Here is a 24,627-nt window from a genome sequence, read left to right as displayed (position 1 = left end):
ACCAAGGGTGGTTGGTTGTTTTTGTATAAATTTTTAGATCAATATAAAATGGTTGTCTCCCATGACCATTTCAATGATAGTGAGGGATTCTTTGATATATTTAGATAGACGGCCAAAACTAGTGGCATGAAACACCATCCCTACTTCCCTAAAGATATAATTAGAAATTAATTCTCTCTCCAAGAGTAAGAGATTAAGAAGGAGAAGTGGAGATTTTACTCCAAGGTCTTAAAATTTATTAATTATTTTGATAAGGATAATAAGCCTCAAAAAAATGCCAAGATAGAGGATAAGATAAATAAATTGATGATTATTATTCCTAAGATTATGGAAGTAATGAATAAGAAAAAGATATTTTTTATTAACTCTTAACCTGATAAGGCTCAAGAGGTCATAAAAAGGTTATCTTTTACCCTTGTAGTAGGATTAGGACATTTGGTTATTCAAAGGAGACCTAGCTACAATATTATTTAGAATAAAAGGTCTATAATTGACAAAGGTAAATAGATAATTGGGTCAACTAGTACTATTATGGAGGAGAGACTTAATTATCCAATGCCCAAGAGGAAAAAGACAAGAGAGAAACAAGTGCCCCAAATAGAAGCGTACTCACCCACTCAGTCCCCATTGCATATAGGAGATAAACAACTCACTAAGGAGTAGATGGAACAATTAGGATACCAAGGGGGAATTTTTATCACTATTTTAGAATTAGAAGAGGGGAATCCTCAAGAGCCTCCCATGCCTAGTTTGGAATTAGCTATTGCTGATTATAGAGGAAGGGAATTGAACCCTATTATAGAACAAGCTAGTTAAGCATTTCCTTTTTATGATAGCTTTGTCAAATCTAGAGCTTTCTACCAGTTTGCATAGAGGACAAATATTGGACTATTTGAGGAAAGGTGTAACAAAATGAAAGAAGTGTATCCTAAGATGGAAGAGGTAGCTCTATAGAATAAAATAAGAGAGAAAATGATACAAGAGTTTAAGAGCCTGACCCCTAAAGAGGGAAAAAAAATGATAAAATCATTCAGGGTCATGCTTCTACCAAATTGGGACATTGCAGATGCAATGGTTTTTAACTTTGTCACTAAGAAATTGAATGCAAATGAAAAGATGAAAAAAGAGCTAAAAGGTGCCAAATTTAGTGAAGATCATGCTTCCTTAGTTATTTGGTCTATGAGAAAAGGATCCAAAGCTAGCTCCTCTCAACCTGATGATACTAGCTTAATTGGAAATTTAATTGTAAAATGGGTAGAGGACACTCCAAATGTTGAGTCCATAGAGCTAAATTTTGAATATTCAACCTCAACCTACCCATGGCTTTGAAGGAGAAGAAGGAGAAATTAGAATTACAATAAAGATATGAAAAGGTTTTGGCTACTTATAATTAAAAAGTGTAGAAGAGGATATAACTTGAGAATAAGATGATGGGGCATCAAGGACAATCTAGTAGGCCCATAATTACTTATCCTTGTCCACCAGTGGAGCATTTTGAATCCACTATTCTAAATGAAATTACTGACACACTATAGAGATGTCATTATTATACTACAAAGGATTTTGAAGAAGAAAAGAGAAAATAGTGGGCATTACATGTAGAACTAGATATCCAATATGAGGATAGATTGAGGAAAGCACATATGTATTTGGTTGATAAAATTGGTTGGCCAACATTCTATGAACAATTGGAAAAAATAATACAAATATGGGATGAGCTGAAAGGAAGTGATGATGCTCTAAATCCAATTGTCAATAAATGGAACAAAAGGGAGAAGGATGTCACTCTTTAGTGTTTTTTAGATATTAGTTTATCTTTTGAATAGATAGAAAGGAATTCTAACTGAACAAATGATCTCTCTGATTTTGATAATAAGAGAATTAAATTATAAAGGAGAATCATAAACTATATTACCAAATATAAAAGTATAAACTTTGAACTCTTCCCACATGCCCTAGATAAAAAGGATAAATTAAAAAATAAAGAGGAGTGGGCCTAGGAATTTGATGACCTATGATGCCTTAGGATGAATAAGGTCATAAATGAGAAGGGAAATGCATGGTGGGAAACTGCAATTGAAGAAGTTATAAAAGTACAAATATTTTATGATTCTTTGAGAGAACATTTTATTGAAATTGATACATTAGGAGAATATGTGATGAATAAACAACATGAGATTCTGAATTTTAACTAGCCAAATGACATGCTTTTTGACAAGTGGATGGAAAATTTTGTTCATGTAAAATAGTTGGAACTTGGTGAAATCAATGATGATGCAATGGAATAGGATGATTTACAAATAATTGACACGTCAAAAAAAGTAGAAGATGAAAAAAGTTAAGAAACCAATTACGGTCACAAGCATAAGGGCCAAAACATATGACTTGTCAATAGGACAATCAAATGTAACTATCAACCTATCAGTGCATGATGATGTGGATGGAGAACCTCAAGTTGAATTAAGCCTACAAACATCGAAACTAGGTCCACCAAAATAAATTTCATCGATTATACCCTCAAAGGAATGAAAACAACATTAAAGCCAATCATGAAACTCCTTAGCAATAGAAAGATGTAGCAGAAGTGGTCCCACAAGAAAATATTCATGATGAAAAATACTTTGTTGCACCAAATCTTGTCTTATATGGCAGTAACTTTGTAAAATATGTTTTTGTCTTAAGGATAGCTATCAGCACTCTCTAAGCTTGAAGCTTGTTGCATCTCACATTATATAAGTGAGATTCCAAGGCTAGAGAAAGGGTCCAAAGTATGATGTTTATTTTAGTTTTTTTGCTAGGTTTGTATTCGGTCCGATTTTCTTCATACCAATTTTTGTGATGTATTTTCTCTGCAATTCTAAGAATACATTAATTTCCCAAGATCATGGTGTCTTGTCTTGAGTTATTTTGAGTTCTATTGCAATGTTACATAATTTTCAAAGAGAATTGATACAAAGATGAACTATCACCATATATTTTTCTCTAAATCTTATCTCCATTGTTATTGATTTGTTATTTTGAGATTGTTTGGATAAAGATTGTTCAATTTAATGCAACTAGGATAGGTTGTATATCAGTTCACTATTGCTTTTAATTCAATGGATTAAGTAAATGCTTCAGTGAATGTGATAAGATTTCCATGCAATAATAAGGATATGCATAAGAATGAGTTTTGGGGAGTATTGTTGATGATATTGATTGTAATGCAATCAATTAGGTCAAAATAGTTGGATAGACTCTGAATCCCAATGAATGAGGCACTAATCAATTATTTCAGTTTGCAAGTGAAAAGATTATAGATCAGCATCAAGAAAATTCTCAAAATTAAAATTAATTTTACTTTAAACATATGAAGAATATCATAGTTGGTCAATGATTATTTGCATATAATTTATGTGTTCTAGTTAGCTACTCTTACCCAAAGTTACTTGTAAATTAGAGAAGAATAATGACCAATATGCTATAATGGATGAATATTGTAATAAAATGTTAGTGAAAGATTGAAATGTGAAGATAGTATCAAGTTGTGAATATTTTTATCCCTTAGGTGCACCACCCTTAGTTTTGTAGAGCCAAAAGAGTAGAAAATCTTTATGATTTTGTCAAAGTTGGGTCCAAATCTGAAGACCATCTAACTAAGTATAGGAAGTAGCTAATCCTTAGGCTAAAATTTCTCTTCACTATCTTAGCATCAAATCTTTTGGTGCTTGATAGTGTAAAAACACCAATAGGTTCCTTCTTCAATTAATTTTTTCTGTGACTAGTTCTTAGTTTGGGCTAACTTATGTATTTAATTTAGATCATGAATTTAATGATAGGAACTTGTCTTGGGATGAGTGCAGTCTATTTTAAGGTCAACCTTTCTATTATGTAATGATCTAGAATATTTTGTAAGCCACTTTAGCAAGTATAAGTAGAGGTATTTGGTTTAGATTAGGTAGTTATGAGAGAATTAAGAGAAGATGTATCTAGACAAGTGAATTTGAAGTTGGATAGTAGATCTTGAAGTTGTATTTTGTATCTATTTGTAACCCAGAAGGCCTTAAAAATGGGCATCTATGCTGATAATTAGATGAATCAATAAAAGTATTTACTCTCGTTCTCTCCTTGATGTTGTTTTCTATGTATTTGTTTCTATTTTATTTACTCAGCAAGGTGTTTGGAAAGTTAGGTGTGCCCTTGGCCCTAGTTGTTCATTCCCTCCTTGCATCATTTTCCTATTTATAACTCCACACACACACACACACACAATTTAAAAAATGTATGCATACATTTAGGGATTTAAGAAATTCAATAGAAGATACAAAGTTGAGGGATTGAAGAAGATATATAATTTTTTCTCCCTTTTAAGGATTCAAACTAGGGCTTGTTCAAACTTGCTTCTTTAAACTCTTCTGAACTCCAAAAAAAATCTTAAAAACCTTCAAAACAACCTACACAAACATAACCAATCATAAAAATTTCCACTTTCTCATCAATTTCTCTCTGATAACAACATGACACCCTATATTCTTAAACTCACTACTCAACCCTCCATGCTAGGGTTTCACCATTACATTTTATTTATCTTCTATTTTATAGGTTAATAGGAAATTATAATATACAGTGTTTAATATTCATTCCACAAGAATTATTAAGTGAAAAAAGTAGAGTGGGTCAATTTGACATTCTGACCCTCAAACCCTCAATAAAACTATCAACAATGGTAGATTTTAGGACAACTAATATGAAATGGAAAAATATTATTATTTAGACTTTAAATCAATTCTAAGTGAGATTTAACACATTTCTTTACCATATCTAATATGAAAAATCAACAATGACCTATACAATGTGTTGGAAATATAAGAGGAGTAACTAAGAGGGGAGGGGCGAATCAGTTACCACTAAAAAAATTCCAAATCCCTTAGATGTCAATACAAACTTCTTATTGACTCAAATCCTTACACATCTAAGTTAGAACTGGATATTCACTTTAACTTGGTTAACAAAACAATCTTGAGATATTAACGTGTATTAATCTTTAGTAACTTAGTTGCAGAAAGATAAAGTAGTAATAAAATAACATGAACACATGAGATACCAAGATTTAACATGCAAACCCAATTTGAGAAAACCGCCAATGCAACTAGTTACAACTTTTCACTCTTCTAGAGTGAGCCCTATTAGGAGCCAACCTTGTTAAAGGTTACAAAACAAAAGATTGGGTGTGATCCTATTAAAGGATTTGAATCACCCTATTATGAGTGGCATTATTAGAGGACTTAAGATGCTTCAATCTATAAATGCCACCTTGTTAGAGTTTCTACAAGAATTATTGTTAACTCAAGTCTGTTAAGATATTTCTTCACTATTACAATTGTTAGAGAGTAATAATAATTAACCCAATTAATAAAGCAACTGATTTGTAGATTCAGATCATTGTTCTTGTTTATACTCTAGATCCTCCCTAATTAGAATATTCTTTGTATCTCTTTGGATGTTCTTCTCTTATTCAAATATCCTTCTTTATTTGCATCTTATCCTCTTCCACTTCTTCATTTTTTAATCCACAACTTGACCTTTCATAAATATCAAACCCAATATCGAGTTGGCTTGAATACCCTTACAAATAAATAATTGGCATCCACTAAGTTGGCTTACATAAAAAAAATAATAAACAAAATTGTTCTATTGTAGGTCGACTTATACTAAAACTAGGTCACTCAATTACCACAAAGTTCCTTCATAATTGACCTAATTCAGCTTACATTGAACCCCTTTGGTAACCAACCTAGCTCGTTTAACACTTGAATCCTTCAATGACTGACCTAGCTTGGTTTGTACTTGATCACTAAAAATTTTCTTGGTTCATATTGGATTCTTCTAAGATGAGTTACTACTGGTAGTGCTCAAGTTCTAACTCAATTATTTTGATACGAAAATGACATATTCAATCTCTCCCTCTTTGACATCAAATGCCAAACAATTTTTATAATAATTTTATAATTTACCTAATCTACTGATTCATATACAATAAGCTCTAACTTCTTTGCATCAAATTGATAGATCTTTAGTGTAGTTAGGTTGATACATCACTAATCTATACTCTAGTGAGCATCGGATAGGAATGACCCCTAGCTTTCCTTTGAGATACAAAAATGCATCCTTAGGTAATGGTTTGGTAAATATATCACCAACCTACTCCTTTGTGTTTACATATTCCAATCTAACCTCTTTATCTTGAACTAATTCTCTTACAAAATTATACTTGATTGCAATCTATTTTGTCTTAGAGTACATCACTAGATTTTTGGATATGTTCATTGCACTTGTGTTATCATAGTAGATAACTAATGGGTCCTTGATTTTTTAGTTTATTCATGAAAATAGTTGCTTGATCTAGACTATGTTGGAACAATTAACTATTGCAGAAACATATTATGCCTTTACTATAGACTAAGAGATGCAATTATGCTTCTTACTAGTACATGACACTAGCCTCTTTCCAAGAAGGAATGCTCCTCCACTGGTTCTTTTTCTATCATCAATGCTTCTAGCCCATTCAGCATTAGTAAAGAATTTGAACTCAAAGTTTCCTCCTTGCTTGGACCATAGACCATAGTCTTGAGTACTTTTTAGATATCTCATAATTCTTTTGGTTGCCACTATATAATTTTCTATGGGATTTTCATAAAATCTTGCAACTATACCAAATACTAATGCAATATTAGGCCTTGTGTGAATAACATACTAAAGTTTCCCAATCATAGATTTGTAAGTAGTCTAATTTACCTCTTTTGAACAATCATTCTTAGATAGTTTATGTCTAGTAGACACAGGTGTTCCAACTAGTTTTTAATATTCCGTTCTGAAGGTCTTCAATATCTCCTTGATATATTTTGATTGAGTAAGGTAAATGCCATCCTTCATTGATGCAATTTCAAACCAACAAAGAATTTTTATTAAAAATTTGTTCAGTGCTCCCTTGAGATTTATGACAAGGGATTAACCGCCTCCTATGTACTATAAGCTAACTGGGTGTATCAAGAATTGAAATATTGGTCTTTTGGTGCAATGGAACCCTATTCTAACAAGTGGTATCAGAGCTTGGTCACAGGTTAGAATCCTTAAGACCCTTGGGTAATGCTGAGGGGGAAATTGTTATAAATTTGTTTAGTGCTCCCCTTAGGATTTGTGACAAGGAATTAACCACCTCCTATGTACTATAAGTTGACTAGTTCTATTGTGAATTGATAGATTGGTCTTTTGGTGCAGAAACATCAACCCCATTCTAATAATTTTATCTCTCCAAACATTGACATTTCAAATTCTTTCATCAATTATTTAGAGAATGATTTACATAAGTCATCATGACCTATGAATAATATATCATCCACAAATATTTTTGCTAATAATATCTTATTTTTTGGTCCTTCTTTAATATACAAACTACTATTATCATTGGTTCTCTAAAAACAAATCTTTACCAAATATCCATATAGCCTCTCATACCATGCTCTAGGAGCTTGTTTCTGACCATAAAAAGCTTTGCATAACTTAGAAACCATGTCTCTTTTATTTGAATCAATGAAAACTTTAGTTTGATCAATGTAAACTTTTTCTCTATAGTTTCACTCAAGAAAGTTAATTTTACATCCATTTGATACACTTTGAACACTTTGAATGCAATATATGTAAGTAATTTTCTAACCCCTTCAAGTATAACAATAGGAGCAAATTTTTCTCCATAGTCTATACCTTCTTCTTCAGCACATCCTTTACACACTAGTCTTGCCTTATTCCTTGATACTTCATCATCATCTTTCAATTTATTTCTAAAAACCTTTTTTGTACCAATTACATTTTTATCCTTGGGTCTAGGAACAAGAGTCTAGGCATTGTTCCTTCCAATTTTCTCAATCTCTTCATTCATCTCCTCTATCCAACTTTCATTAGTTAATACATCTTTAATAGTTCTAGGTTCAAATTTGGTAAGTAGACATGTACATTTTAGTTTTTTCCTTTTCATTATGCCTTTTGTCACATCTCCAATTTTTTTTTAGGTGCATGATGCCTTCTGACAGATCTAGCAAGTACAGGTTCCTTTCTTCTAGATTCTAGACTTGTTTTGCTTGGTTCACTATGTTCAAAGGTTTTTCTAAACTCTAAACTCTACTCTATTTCCTCTATCTAGGACTCTATTTTATATTTTTGGGACTTGGTTTGAATTGTCTCTAACTTGGGTTGCTTTGGATGCAACTTGGGTTGCACTAGCTACAACTTCGGTTAAACTATAGAGTTAGGTGACTTGAGTAGTATTCGCTATCGGAGTGATTCTACCTGTTGTTGCCCAATCACAATTGTTTGTACCTTTGGTAAAGTATCAGGCTCTAAGTAAACTTTATTTATATAGTCTTCAAGTTCCTTGCTACTTTGTTCTTCACTCTTTTCTTTCTTCAGTTGAACCTAGTTCAAGGTATGAACTATTGTATTGATTTCTTCTTTCTAGTATTTGGATGCAATATTTTTCTCTATCATAAATGTTCTTGCATAATCCATGATGGATCCATTCCTTCTTTCTACTATTCCATTCTACTGAGGTGTTCTAGGTGTAGATACTTGTCTTCTAATTCCTTTTTCATTGTAGAATTCATTGAATTCATTAGAGACAAATTCTCCTCTATCTAACCTTAGACATTTTAAATTCTTTCCTATTTCTTTTTCAACTCTAGATATATATCACTTGAACTTTTGAAAATCTTTACATTTATCCTCCAATACATTACTATCATCATCTTATAATAGTCATCAATAAATAGAATGACATATTTATCTACACTGTATCTTGCTATGCCTATTGGTCCACAAAGATCTATATGAAATAGTTCCAAGACTTCTTTTGTATTGCAATTCTTACTTTTGAAGCTAGTTTTACCCATCTTTCCAATCTAACATTGTTTTCATATGGCCATTTCAAGTTTCTTTACATTTAGAATACCTCTTACTCTTCTATTCTTACTTATAGTAACTAGATTGTCAAAGTTTACATGACACATTTTTTTATGACATGGACAACTTTTCTCTACTTGTGCCAAAAAGTATGAACTTTCAATGAGATCTTGATAGAATAGATTACCCTTTGTTTTATTACCAATTCCAACTATGTTTCCTTTACAATCCAATAGTCTAGCCTTCCCATTCATGAATTCTACCTTGAATCCAATATTTTTTAGTTGTGCTACACTTAGTAGATTCTGCATTAGTCCCTCAACCTATTAAGCATTGCCACATTTGAGTTTATCAGTTAATGCAATGCATCCTTTTCCCTTCACATAACATGGTTCATTATTTCCAAATTAATACTTCTACCATCATAGTGCTCCAAGTTTTCAAACTTAGTTTTTGTTAGAAACAATAGTCCACCTATATAACTTTGGGGGGGGGGGTGTGGGGGGTGTGAATCAGTTATGTGAAAATTAAAATAATTATCCTTTCTAACAATCTTGACCATTCAAAGTAAAAAACAACCATAAAGAGATGCACATAAACAATTACACTAGATATCTTGACTAGGGAAACCCTTGATCAGGGGGAAAACCCTAGTGGGAATGATGCCCACAAAATGATGTACTAATATGGATATTCCTTTTTAGAGGATGGACCCTATTAGGAGTCTATTACATCATTTAGTACAAAGAGTCCCTATTAGGAGACTTTGAATCCCTATTAGGAGATTCCAACTCTATTAAGAGTTATGGAAGGCAGCTAAACCCACTATCCAAATAGCTTCAAGATCAAGTCAATTAACCCATCATCCAATTAACCTTAGTACTATTCATTTTAGAATAATAGATGTGTAATAGGCTTTTACTTCTTCCTCTATCTAGTATGTCAGACTTCTTCACCTTCAAATCATGCAATTAGATCTAGAACTTTGTGATTAGTAACGGTAACCCTTAAGGTCACTTACACGGATTAGTATGTCACTCTAATCTACTGCCTAGTAATTTTCAAGTCTTCTTTTATTTCTTATATCTAAAATACAATAAACATCTTTCCTTTACACCACACTTAATTAATAAATCCTTGAGTCGGCCTCATACTTCATTATCATACATTAATTAAATGAAATACACATTTAATTAATGTTGTTAGCTCATAGTTATACACAAACTTTCACACGTGTGACTTCCATACATGCACACTCTCTAACATCATCCATGATTAGTAAACTATCTCCATTTCACTATGCAACCATTCACTGTAATTGTAACGAGCTGTACCAATCATGTAATAGGAACTGCTTTCTTGTTACTCTATTTATATATAGTTCTTTGTAAATCAATCATATATTTGGTACACTATCAATTTAGGTTCTGTGCACTTGCCCATATAGAAAATACACAATGTAGTATGTGTTGGTAACTGCACATAAGTAGATAAGTAATATAATGTCCTCAATATAGAAATCACAGTCCCCTGCTATGTTGTCTTTTACAAACTTATTACTATATTTTCAACAATGAAAAACATACTTATAAATACATCATAGCAATTTTCTACAATGCTCCCCCATAGCATCAACATTCATTTTAACAATCTCCCCCTTTGGCATTGATGGCAACATAGATGAAAAACATCTAGTTCCAAGAATACCAACAAGTCTCTTCATTAATCAAATCTTGCTTCATGCAAATCCTTTATTGCAACACTTCTCCCCCATAGTACAATGTTTTTCATTCTATACTTCTCCCCCATTGACATCAATGTCAAAAATAGTACACAAATGGTTCAATTTTCTTGAACATCTAATTAGCATGACCACAAGTTGGTTTGTTGCTTTACAATTTTGTATATATAAATCCATAAACAACTCAAGTGTCTAAAGACATTGTTCTATACAAATTACCAATTACTAAGAGTCCTTTGAGGACTTTGTTCATCATAGATACTCCCCCATACAGGAAGCATCAACATTTAGTCCAATCTAACCATGATGCTATGTACCCTAGATTGATGCACTTTTACATCTTTTATTCTAAAATAGGCAGGGGCATAACTCCAAGCATATCTCTTAGGTACTCAAACGTATCCTTTGGTAAGGCTTTTGTGAAAATGTATGTAATTTGTTCCTTAGATTTGATGTACTCTAGTCTAATTTCTTTCTCTACAACTTTCTCTTTCAACACATGATACTTTATAGAGATGTGCTTAGTCTTAGAATAGAAAATAGGATTCTTAGACATGTTAACTGCACTTGTGTTATAATAGTAAATGATAAAATGTTCACTAAATGTAATTCCAATATCCTTCATCATTTTCTTCATCCATATGACTTAATTACAGTTGTTCACTGCTGCAACATATTCTACCTTTGTAGTGCTTTGTGAGGTGCAATCTTGCTTCTTGCTGAGAGAGGAAACCAATCTTCCACTAAGAAAGAATGCTCCTCCACTGGTGCTTTTTCTATCATCCTTATCTCCAGCCCAATTAGCATTAGTATAGATGTAAAGAGTAAAGTCATTACTTCTGGCATACCAAATGACATAATTAGATGTCCCTTTCAAATATCTAAATATCTTTTTTACTGCTACGTAGTGATATTCTTTAGGATCAGCCTAAATCCTGCCACAATTCCAACCACATTTTCTATATAAGGTTACTATGAGTTAGATACTACAATCCTCCAATCATAGATCTATGCTTCTTTTATTCAATAGTAGGTGTTTCATCATTGCTTGATAACTTGTGACCAATTACCATAGGAGTTCTAACAAGTTTACAGTTATCTAGACCAAATTAATTCAGCAAATCTTTTAAATACTTTGTCTAAGAAATAAAGATTCCTTCTTTGCTTTGAACAATTTGTAATTCTAAGAAAAAATTCATTTCACCTATCATGCTCATTTCAAACTCATTCTTCATATCTTTGAAGAATTTGTTACTGGCTTCATCATTTCCTCCAAAAATGATATCATCAACAAATACAATAATTGTCAACAAACCATCTTCTATTTATTTCAAGTACAAGTTACTAGCTTTTGTTCCTTTAATAAATCCAAGATTTGCTAAGTATTTATCTAACCTTTCATACCAAGTTCTAGGTGCTTGCTTTAATCCACACAAGGCTTTCTTTAATCTACAAACCATGTCCTTCTCTTTTGTCAAAGGAAATCCTTCTGGTTGCTCAATATAGACATCTTCTTCAAGTTCTCCATTCAAGAATGCTAACATAACATCCATCTGATATACTTTGAAATTTTTATTTGCTGCATATGCTAGGAACATTCTAACTACTTCCATTCTTGCTACAGGTGCATATGTTTCCTCATAGTCAATTCCTTCTTGTTGACAGTAATTATTACATACTAGTCTTCCTTTTTTTCTTATTACTTCTCCTTGTTCATTCATTTTATTTCTAAATACCCATTTATTACCAATCACATTTTTGTCCTTGGGTCTAGGAACCAATTTCCATGTGTAATTTTTCATTATCTCTTGAAGTTCTTCTTCCATTGCTTTCACCCAATGATCATCCTAGATTGCTTCATCAACACTTTTTGGTTCTACTTGAGATATTAGGCATAATTCTTCATTGATTCTACTTCTTGTCATTACTCCTTTTTCTTTACTTCCTATTCTCTGATTAGTAGGATGACTTCTGATTACATTCTTATTTGGGGTATAAGGTGCTACTTTAACTCTTATTTCAAGTATTATGCTCTATTCTTCTCTTACTTCTTCTATTTACACATTATTCTGCAAGTCATTGTTAGTCTTGAAAAATATTTCATTGCATCTATTGGTCATCCCAAAATAATCATCTCCATCAGAGTTATAATCCATCATCTTTTCCTTAATGCCAAAATTTTCATCTATTTTTACATTTGCAAACTCTGCTATAGTTTTTTTTCTATAGTTGAAACATTTGTAAGCCTTACTTTTAAACGAATAGCCAAGAAACATACCTTCATCACTCCTTGGATCAAACTTACTAATATCATCATCTCTTTTGATGTAGCATTTGCTTCCAAATATCTTGAAATATTTGACTGATGTTGAGTGACCAAACTGTAACTCATAAGGTGTTTTCTCCATACTTTTTCTAGTATATACTCTATTCAGTGTATACTATTGTATTAATTGCCTCTCTCCAAAAGGTTTTTGGTACATCATTCTTGAATAACATAGCTCTTGTTGCTTCAGGAATTGATCTATTTCTTCTTTTAGCAATCCCATTCTGCTTAGGTGTATGGGGTGAGGATAGTTGTCTCCTAATACCATGCTCTTCATAGTAGATATTGAATTCTCTAGAAGTGAATTCTCCTCCTCTATCTGATCTTAAGCTTTTGATTTTAACTCTAGATTCATTCTCTACTTTGTTCTTTAATATCTTGAATTTCTCAAATGCTTCTAATTTTTTCTTAAGAAAAGATACCCATGTCATTCTAGTAAAATCATCAACAAAAATCATAAAATACCTTTCTCCATAGAATCCTCTTGTTCTTGCAGGACCACTCAGATCTGTATGAACCAATTCTAGATTTTGTGTAGCACCAAACTACTTGCTAGGAAATGAGACATTCTTTTTCTTAGCCAAGATACATTCTTTACAAATAATGTCAATGGGCTTAGTGATCTTAGGTAAATCTCTCATAGAAAGTGTATTACTGGCTTTCACAATGTTATCAAAGTTAATGTGACAAAATCTTTTGTGCCATAAATAACTATTGTCAACTTTGGCTACCAAACATGTTGTTTCAGTGGAGTTTAACTATAATACATTACCTCTGGTTCTTGTGCTAGTACCAAGTAGCTTTCCTTCCTTGTTCTTGATAATGCATGTGTCATTACCAAACTACAATTGGTAACCTTTTTCCATAAGTTTTCTAACACTTAAACAAGTTATGTTATGTAAACAACCAATATCAATGATCCAATCTTTCCTTTCAACTTGTGAGATCAGCACACTTTCTTCTCTAATTTTTTGGTCAAGATCATCCTCCTTTATAGCTACAAATCCTTATTCATCTTCACTTATGTTTTGATCAGATTCTTCTTCCTCTTCTTCTTCATTAGCATATAAATAATTTATAGGTCTTCTAGATTTGAAACTTCCCTTATATTTTCTTTCTCTTTTAGGACACTTAGATGCATAATGACCATATTCATTACATGTCCAACATTTAAAGATATTCTTACCATCTTTTTCTCTTTCCACAAGAAGAACCACTCCTTCCTAGATCTTTTCCTCAATAGACTCTTTGTTGCTAGCAATGTCTCCTTGTACTTTTGTCTTCCTTGCCAGACCTAGTTTAATATTAAAGGCACTAAATGTTGTCTAAACTTTTGCTAATTCTCTAGATTGTTTTAGATCAAATTCTTTAGCTTCTAATCTACCAAGCAATATTTCTTTGGTAAAATTAGTGGTGCAAGGCAACATTACCTGAATCATCTATGTTATTGTCTTGCAAGGTTGTGTCAAGGTTTTCAAGATCTTCCATATTACTTCATCATCAAACTTCTTTGCTCCAAGAGATGTGATTCCAGAATCAATCTCAGATATTCTGCCAATATAGGTTCTTACAGATTCATCTTCCATTATCTTAGCATCTTGGAATGTGAGATACAAATTTTGTAATCTAACTCTTTTTGCATGTGTATCACCCTCATAATTAGCTTCTAAGGTTTTCCAAATTTTATGAGATATTTTGAGTTGTTTTACTTGGCTATACTCACTTACAGGTAGCTTAGATAGTATTTCTTCTCTTTCCCTTATGTCACACATAAATACTTCTCTTTGTTCCTTGGTACAACTTTCAAAGTTGTCTTCTTACATAATGTCTTTAGGTGCTTTGGTTACAAGCCAATATATTGGACCCATGCACAAGAGATGAGTCTTCATTTTATCCTTCCATCTATCATAATTTGTGCCATCAAACCTCAGACTTTCCTTTATGAACAAATTCACCATGGATCTCCCAAAATTGTTAAACTTTTTCTTCAAGGACCTGAAGCTCTAATACCAATTGTTAGAAACAATAGTCCACCAATATAATTTGGGGGAGGGGGGGGGGGGGGGGGGGGGAAGGGGCGGTGAATTAGTTATGTGACAATTAAAACAATTATCCTCTTTAATAATCTTGACCATTCAAAGTAAACAACAACCATAAAGAGATGTATGTTGACTAGGGAAACAATTGATCAGAGGGAAAACCCTGGTGGGAATGATGCCCACAAAATGATGTACTAATATGAATATTCCTTGTTAGAGGATGGACCCTATTACAAAGAGTCCCTATTAGGAGACTTTGAATCCCTATTAGGAGATTCCAACTCTATTAGGAGTTGTGCCAACCCTATTAGGAGTTGTGCCAACCCTATTAGGAGTTGTGAAGGTAGCTGAATCCACTGTCCAAATAGTTTCAGGATTAGATCGGTGAACCCACTATCCAATTGACCTCAGTAATATTCCTTTTAGAATAATAGATGTGTACGAGGCTTTTACTTCTTCCTCTATCTAGTATGTCAAACTTCTTCACCTTTAGATCATGCAATCAAATTTGAAACCTTTTGATTAGTAATAGTAACCCTTAAGGTCACTTACAGGCATTAGTATGTCACTCTGCTCTACTACTTAGTAATTCATAGGTCTTCTTTGCTTCCTTATATCTAAAATACTAAAAACATTTTTCCTTTATACCACACTTAATTAATAAATCCTTGAGTCAGCCTCATACTTCATTATCATACATTAATTAAATTAAATACACATTTAATTAATATTTTTGACTCATATTTATGCACAAACTCTCACATGTGTGACTTCCATACATGTGCAATCTCTGACATCAGCCATGATCAGTAAACTATCTCCATTTCACTATGCAACCCTTCACTACAATTGTAATGAGTTGTAGAAATCATGCAATAGGAACAACTTTCCTGATACTCTATTTCTATATGATTCTTTATAAATCAATTATGTATTCTATACACTGTCGATTCAGGTTTTGTGCACTTGCCCATGTAGCAAATACACAATGTAGTATGTGTTGGTAACTGTGCATAAGAAGATAAGTAATATAATTTCCTCAATAGAAAAATCATAGTCTAGAACTTTGTTTGTCTTTTACAAACTTATTACTATATTGTCATCAATGACAAATGCAATTATAAATACATCATAAAATTGTTTTGCAATGCTCCCCCATAGCATCAACATGCATGCTAACAATTTTATCACTAATCATATGATGAGAAAAACCACTATCTATTATCCATGTGTCATTTTTGCTAACATGAGAATTAAGTTTCATCATTTCATTATCTTCATTATCTAAATCATCTTTAATGGAAATATAAACCATTTCATCTTCGTCATCACTATTAGAATCTTTAGCAATATAATAATATTTATTAGCTTTATCTTTGTAGTCCTTGTATCTTTTGAAATCTTTCTTTCCTTTGAACTTCTTGAATTTTCTATCATCTTTTCTTTCCTTATTTAAACACCTTATAGCAATGTGACCAACTCATTACAAGAGAAATAGATTAATGGAAATTTTCCTTCATATTTACCTTTTCCTTTTGGTGGCCTTCTTGCAAGTAGGGCGTCAATAGCTTCAAGGTCATCATCTAATTCTTCTTCTTCTTCATTCTCAGAGTTTTTTTCCTTTTGAGTTTCCTCCTTTTCTATCAAGAGTTAATTTGGATTTGAATACTAATCCTATGTTCTGAGATCCAAGAAGATAGTTATCAAAGTTATCCAACTCAAAAGTTGTTAACCTTCCCTCTAGTGCATCGAGAATTATATCATTTTTGGGATCACATCTCATCTCTTGAATAGCTAAAACTCTAATTACATAAATAGGAAGAAGAGTTCTTAATACCTTGTTGACTACCGTCACATCATCAATTGTTCCTCTTGTAGCTCTGATTATACTCACATTTGCTTTGATTCTTTCACTATATGTGGCAATATTTCCATTTTCTCTCATTCTCATCTGATCAAATTGGCCTCTTAGAATTTCTACTTTGGCTCTCCTCACATTTTCATCTCCTCCATAGATCTATTCCATCTTGTTATACATTTCATGAGTAGTAGGACAATATTTGACTTCATCAAATTCTGAATAATTAAGAGCAGAAGAAATTTTAATCATCACTATGTTGTGATTATTTTTATCTGTACACTTGATTTGTGTCACACTCTAAACCCTTCTATCCAAATGATTCCATGATTTGGAATGTTCAGATGCCGGCTTAGAGCTCCCTATCCACAGAGTGCAAGAGAGTATATTTCAGGAATAAGAAAGCTCTCAAATGAGCCTTAGAAATACTCTTCTTTCTAGTAAACTATGCAATGGGAGGTTCCAAAGACAAGATGCAAGAATGCAAATGTCCCAAGGAGTTCCTCAAGAATGCAATGCAACTAAAGATTAAACTAGAATAAATATGAAAGTGTAGCTATGCTAAGCATGTATGAGAGTGTTGCAATCCAACTATTAGACTATATGATTTAAGCTACATGTAAAAATGAAAGCTAAGCTAAGCTAGAATGCCATGATGCCATGGATGAGAGAATGTAGACAAAAAATAGAAGTTCTCCACAAAGCTCCAAAGAAACCTGTTAGAAAACCTGCAGCATAACAATGTTCAAAAGATGGATGCTTTGAGGGGGAAATCTCTCTCCCTTTTAAAGATGTACGGATGGTGGAGATCAAGATGAAGATGGTGGATGATCAACGGTTGAATTCGAAAATAGGAGTGATCCATGTGCACACACAAGTCAACCAATAGAATATAAGTTGACTTGTCATATAAGACAAAAGTCTCACAAGCCTTTTCTTTCATTTGTAAAATAGAAAAAGGACTTTATGTGTACATTTTAAGTGGGTTAGAAGAATGGGGTCTTTTATTTAATTAAAAGGGGACATGTTCTTTTAATCAAATAATGAACTTAGGATAGCATAGTCAAACTATAGGTTATAATCAAATAAATTGATTATTAGCAATTTGGTCTAGGTAAATGATTAAATTAATTTAGCCAAAATGTTGAGAAGGGGGCTAATAGTCTAGATGACCATTTTTAGGTGATTACATTTTCCCCTCTTTGACTAATGTGTGATTGATCTGGGAACACATTATGTCAAAGAAAATCGAAGCCAAGTAGGCAATGATAGATATAGATATCTGATTCCAAAAAATGAAATGTAGAAATAGATAGCAAGTCCTAAATGCACAGCCTGATAGTGATAGTAATGAACATTAGGAAGATGATGTCAAGATCCAAAAAGAATTTTAACACCTAGCAAAGCGAATAGGTTGAGAGAAAGTGATAAGGTCAAACAAATGCTCCTAAGAAATAGATAGCTGTAACAATCAGCAATAGAGTATTTCTGCCCCCTCGGGATTGAAATTGAAATGAGGTAAGGGGATGCAAAAACTTGCTAGACATGAGAAAAATAGAATAAAGCAATGTCTAAGATGACAGATTAATGATTAGAACCCAAGAATGACTATAAGAAATTGATAAAATGCCCCAGTTTGACTAGAGTTGACCTTGAAGGATATAGCATAAAAATTAGGTCAAATCGAGTAGAAAGAGGATTTAGATGTGAAAAGGTGAATAGAAGTAGATATGAAGTATGGAAATGATGAAGACATGAAGAAATGAAGATGCCCCAGTGATGATTTAAAGATTAGACCTCAAAGGTTAGCTAACTACTCAGAAGAAAGTAGAATTTTAAAAGACAATTTTGACCATCAAGATGAACTCGAATTTGGATTTCGATCCTAAAAATGAATCTAGGACATCAAAATTATTTAAGAGGTCAAAAATTTAAATAATGTTATGACAAGATAGAAAAGAGATGAAGCGAAAGATTAAGAAGGTGAAAAGACATGAACAAGAAGAAAGTAAAGAAATATATGAAAGGAGTTAGCTGATATGTCCACAAAAAGATGAAGAGAGAGCTCTCCCCATATGCAAGAATGCAAGACTAAGCTAGAAAATGAACCTAAAATGCAAGCTAATATGCAAAGTGGTTTACCAGCAAGAAGTGCATAACATTTAGACTCTTAATTTCATCATTGAGAATTTATTAGGGACATCATGAGATCATACAACCATCACTAGTATAACTATGAGGATATGAATATGATCGATATTAGATAGGTATGTGGAAATCCAATCTAAGCATTAGAGACATGTAAGTCAAGATAACTACACGATTAGATTCCCTAAGTTTAATTTAGCAAGATTACACCTGTATCAAGGCATAAGTGCCAGGATAAACCCTGAGTGTGGTCTTGCAAAATAGTCAAGGATGATACATTTGTAAGTCAACATGTTGAATAGGACCAGCATAAATGCTTAGAACACTATAGACAAACAAAGTATACCCACAAGCAGAAATCAAGAAGACATGCCCCATGCCCCCAGTCTTCTAGTCAATGACATCCTTGAAAGACTATTAGGGAGGGAACACATGGCAAAGAAATCATCATAGACAGTACACAAAGTAGATAAATATCAGCATAGCTCAGTCGTTTAAGTGTTAAAGTGCGTGTGTGTAAGTCACTTGGCCATTTCTTCCAGACTTGATTCTAATAGTGAGAAATATCGCGACATCGAAGACCATAGTAAACTATCTGAAAAGTGTTGAAAAACACTTGATGTCAAAGTGGGGGAAGTGTTGAGAAACACTATTTTGTGAGTTGTCAAAGAAACCCAAATGCACAAGAATACCTCAAAAAGGCTAAGTAGTTGTGCCCCCAAGACGAGGACAAGAAACAATTCCAAGCTAGGAAATGTGTAGCAAAATAGGTGATTGAGACTGATAGACAGAGGTGCAAGGGTCTGAAGTAGCACCTATTTCTAGATTTTCACCACTTGACAGATTTTTTTTTGACTTTTTTCAATTTTTTTGTATTTTTCAATTTTTGAATTTTTTTGGTGATACATCAAAGTTCCTATTGCTAGGTTTTCACTAAGATGATCATTTTTTCAAGACATTTTTTGATTTTTAGGATTTGTTTTCAAGATCATATATGATTTTTTTTGAAATTTTTTAGAAGGTTTTAGATATCACTAGTTCTCAAGCAAGATCACATCATTTTCTCCCAATGTCTAGCAAGGTATAGGACATGATGGAGAAACAAGCCGATGGATAAGCAAAGATGCATAAGAAAAGAATGTGAAGCAAGTGAAAGTGATCCTCAAGGACTGACTCCTCAAGAGTACCCAAGCTAGGGAAAGAGGTGAAATAGTCATATGGAGCATATTTTGGATAAGCAATGGAAGTAATAAGAAAGATAGCACGTAGGATAAGCAATGAAGCCAACAAGTGAGATAGCATGAAGCATATAGTCCAAAAGAGTAGACATGTCAAGAGACCTATGAGAACCATGTTTCATTTATTATGATCAAGATCAAGGGGTCAACTAGATAGTATAGCAATGGGATAGAGCAATAAGAATAAAGCTCAAGATAGAGGCTATGAGTGAATGGGAGAGCACAATAGAAAATCTCGTGGATAAGATAGCCAATATGCAAAGATAGCTCAACATTGTCAAGATCAAAGAGATAAGAGGGGATAGATGGATGATGGAAGAATTATGCATGATGCCTGTTTGCCAAGTTTTTATCATGGTACTTATCCAAGGTGCCACAAGAAGTAGTTTTCACCATAAGATGCATTTATTTCTCTTTACTTTTGCTACCAAGGTGCCACAAGAAGTAGTTTTCACCAAGGCACATTTTATTTTTCTTTTTATCAATTTTTTTTTTTTGAATTTTTAGAAAGAGCTGAAGCTGTTTGAATGTAGATAATGCTCCTGTAGAAAAGATAAGTCATGATAAGCCAAGACCATAGAAAGGTATGCTCAAAGATGTTGATAGGGTGATGAAAGAGAAATGGTAGTAGGAAGAGTATATTGAGGATAAGAGTTCATGTATAAAAAGGAGGTGTAATCTTTAGAGGATTTCATGTGGGTAGCTAAAATATTGGACAAGATCAACATTGACACACACCTTGAAGGGTATTGGAACAATGGAGGAATCATGGATGAAATAGCTTGAGATTTAGATGTATGAGGTGGTAGAAAATTTTTGGAAAAAAGTGGAGTGGAAGGCTTTGGAATATTTTTAGGAAGATTTTTGGAAGAAGATGGAATAGAAGCCTTTGGAAGCTTGAATGTCAACTTTGAAGTATTTTCAATATTCAATTCTTTTAAAAGAGACTTGGGAATCCACATAGCTTTAGATTTTCCTCGTTCTTTGGGTGCTTGAGAGTGCATTTGTATAATGATGGATTTAGGAACCCATATTTTCTTTGGTTTAGCTCTTTGAGTAGTGGACCTTTGTGGTCTCTTTTGTGCATTCTCCTTCTTAGAATTCACATGTCGATTATATGGGATATAGTGATATTTCTTTTTCAATGGATTCTTATGTTTATTCTCACTTCCAAAGGAATTGGGATTTGTGGATGAATAAGGATGATATGACTAGTTTAGATGTATAGATGGGTGAAAAGTCATCAAGGATGAGTGTCTTTGTTGATCTTGAGGTATTATAGCAGAGCTATGGAATGAGCTAGGAGTGAATGTAGGAGATGGAGGAACATAAGGCCCCAAAATGGATGGAAGGTTTGAAGGCTTTAGCTCTAATGGATGAGGACCAAGGATAGAATTAGGATATGCAAATGGATAGTGAGAAGGGATATCAACATCTTTAGAGTGAGCAACATGGTAAAAGCCATCAACAGACTCATGAGTAGCTTTGATAGGAACAACATTTTTAATAGAAGCACTTGAAGCTTGAGAAAAATTTTGAAGTGGATGTGGAGAAGTAGAACATGATGGGATGCTTTGATCTTGACAAGTAGCTTTGGATAGCATATGAAGAGAACTTTTCTCATAATTTTAAATAAGCTCAGGGGAGATAATGGAAGTTTTGTCTTCATCATACTTAGGAGGTGGATAAGATATAGAATATGGAGGGGAAAAATCTTGAAAGAGATGAAAGGGTGCTTGATCTTGATCTTTCTTGACATTTATAGCTTCTTCTTTTTGAGAGTCCTTTTGACATGCAGCCACTTCTAAGGACAAGGGAGAATGAAGAGTGAATGGAGTAGTGCTTGGATTAGGCATAGTAGTGCATGAAGGTTGAGGATGTTTAGGATTAGTAGCATGGAAAAAAATTTCAGCCAAGTGAAGGTTAGCTTGAGTTTCTTTTAGAGATAGCCCTTGAGGATAGGCATAGTGTACGTGAAAAGAATTAGGTTCTTTATTTGATAAAGGCATGTTGGAAAGCTTTGAAGTTTTGGGAGATGCATGAGTGTTGGAAGAAGTGGAAGATGTAATGGAGCCACTACTAGACATAGGTTCATCAATGTAATCTTGCTCAAGAGAAGTATCCTCAGCACATGAGTCACTAGAGGTTCCAAGATCAACAATCTCATCATCAATTAGATCTTGGATTTTATGTTTTAGCTCAATGCAATCTGAAGTACTATGCTCATTATGTTGATGATAAGTGCAATAGATATCCAAGAATGGGTTTCCATACGAGCTAGACTTTGGTAACATGATGGTCTTATTGCTAAGAAGTTTTTGGAAAGTGTCATCATAAGAATCTTCCAAGGGAGCAAAAGTTCTATTAGAAGAATGTCTGGGATCTTCTTGTTGTTTCTCAAGTGAATAGAATGCATTCATGTCTTCATCATTATCTTGGTAAAAGATAGGTCCATCATGAAATTTTAGCATAGGCTCAAAGGAGGTATCAATTGCCTGTTCTCTAAAGAGGTCTTTAGATCTAGAAGATGAAGACATTTGATGTCTTGGAGTAGAGCATATAGATCTAGAAGAAGAGGATGACCTCAAAGAAGGTGACTCACATGCATGTAAAGACCTTAAGAAAGATTCATGTAATGATGCAATCTTCTCTAACCTTTTCTCAAGTTTAGACTTCATTTTTGTCATGCGCTTAGAGAGATGAAGGTAAGAAAGATCATTTGTCTCTTCTAGTTCTTTGTAGTGCGCATATAGAACTTGAAACTCTTTAGTGACATGGAGGATATCATGATCATCTAGATTTGGTTGAATTTTGGTAGCATAAGGTTTAGATCCCATAGTTTTAGACGCAAAGCCAAGCATAAAATAGTCTAGAAGATAACTTGATGTTGAAACTATAGGAGGTAGAGTGTTCACTTTCCAAGATATTAGAGAGAGATTAAAGTGACTTGTTGTGATTATTTTTATCTGTACACTTGATTTGTGTCACACTCTAAACCCTTCTATCCAAACGATTCCATGAGTTGGAATGTTCGGATGCCGGCTTAGAGCTCCCTATCCACGGAGTGCAAGAGAGTATATTTCAAGAATAAGAAAGCTCTCAAATGAGCCTTAGAGATACTCTTCTTGCTAGTAAACCATGCAATGGGAGGTTCCAAAGACAAGATGCAAGAATGCAAATGTCCCAAGGAGTTCCTCAAGAATGCAATGCAACTAAAGATTAAACTAGAATAAATATGAAAGTGTAGCTATGCTAAGCATGTATGAGAGTGTTGCAATCCAACTATTAGACTATATGATTTAAGCTACATGTAAAAATGAAAGCTAAGCTAAGCTAGAATGCCATGATGCCATGGATGAGAGAATGTAGACAAAAAATAGAAGTTCTCCACAAAGCTCCAAAGAAACCTGTTAGAAAACTTGCAGCATAACAATGTTCAAAAGATGGATGCTTTGAGGGGGAAAGCTCTCTCCCTTTTAAAGATGTACGGATGGTGGAGATCAAGATGAAGATGGTGGATGATCAACGGTTGAATTCAAAAATAGGAGTGATCCATGTGCACACACAAGTCAACCAATAGAATATAAGTTGACTTGTCATATAAGACAAAAGTCTCACAAGCCTTTTCTTTTATTTGTAAAATAGAAAAAGGACTTTATGTGTGCATTTTAAGTGGGTTAGAAGAATGGGGTCTTTTATTTAATTAAAAGGGGACATGTTCTTTTAATCAAATAATGAACTTAGGATAGCATAGTCAAACTATAGGTTATAATCAAATAAATTGATTATTAGCAATTTGGTCTAGGTAAATGATTAAATTAATTTAGCAAAAATGTTGAGAAGGGGGCTAATAGTCTAGATGACCATTTTTAGGTGATTACATTATCTACCATTTGATCCATAATCAAAAGATCAGGAGGTGTCATATATTGGTTCTCCAAGAAGCTTAGGCATGTATCTCCAATGGTTCCCAAATTTATCTTCATGATTTCCTACCATGCTTTGAATTTATCTTTGTTCAACTTAGAAATATCTCTTCTATAAGACATCTTGATCTTTATCTTAGATCCTTGAGACCTTCTTGACAAGCACCAACAAATTTGATACCAATTGTTGGAAATATGAGAGTAGTAATTGAGAGGGGAGGGGTGAATTAGTTATCACTAAAATAATTCCAAATCCCTTGGATATCAATACAAACTTTGTATTAACTCAAATCCTTGCATAGATCAATTAGAACTAGATATTCACTCTAACTCGATTAACAAAGAAATCTTGAGCTATTAATGTGTATTAACTTTTAGTAACTTAGTTGTAGAAAGATAAAATAATATGCAAATAACATG

This window comes from Cupressus sempervirens, chromosome 6 (assembly GCF_028749045.1).
Source record: "Cupressus sempervirens isolate cs-2001-9-10 chromosome 6, ASM2874904v1, whole genome shotgun sequence".
NCBI lineage: Eukaryota > Viridiplantae > Streptophyta > Pinopsida > Cupressales > Cupressaceae > Cupressus > Cupressus sempervirens.
Note: the sequence above shows the minus strand (reverse complement) of the source record.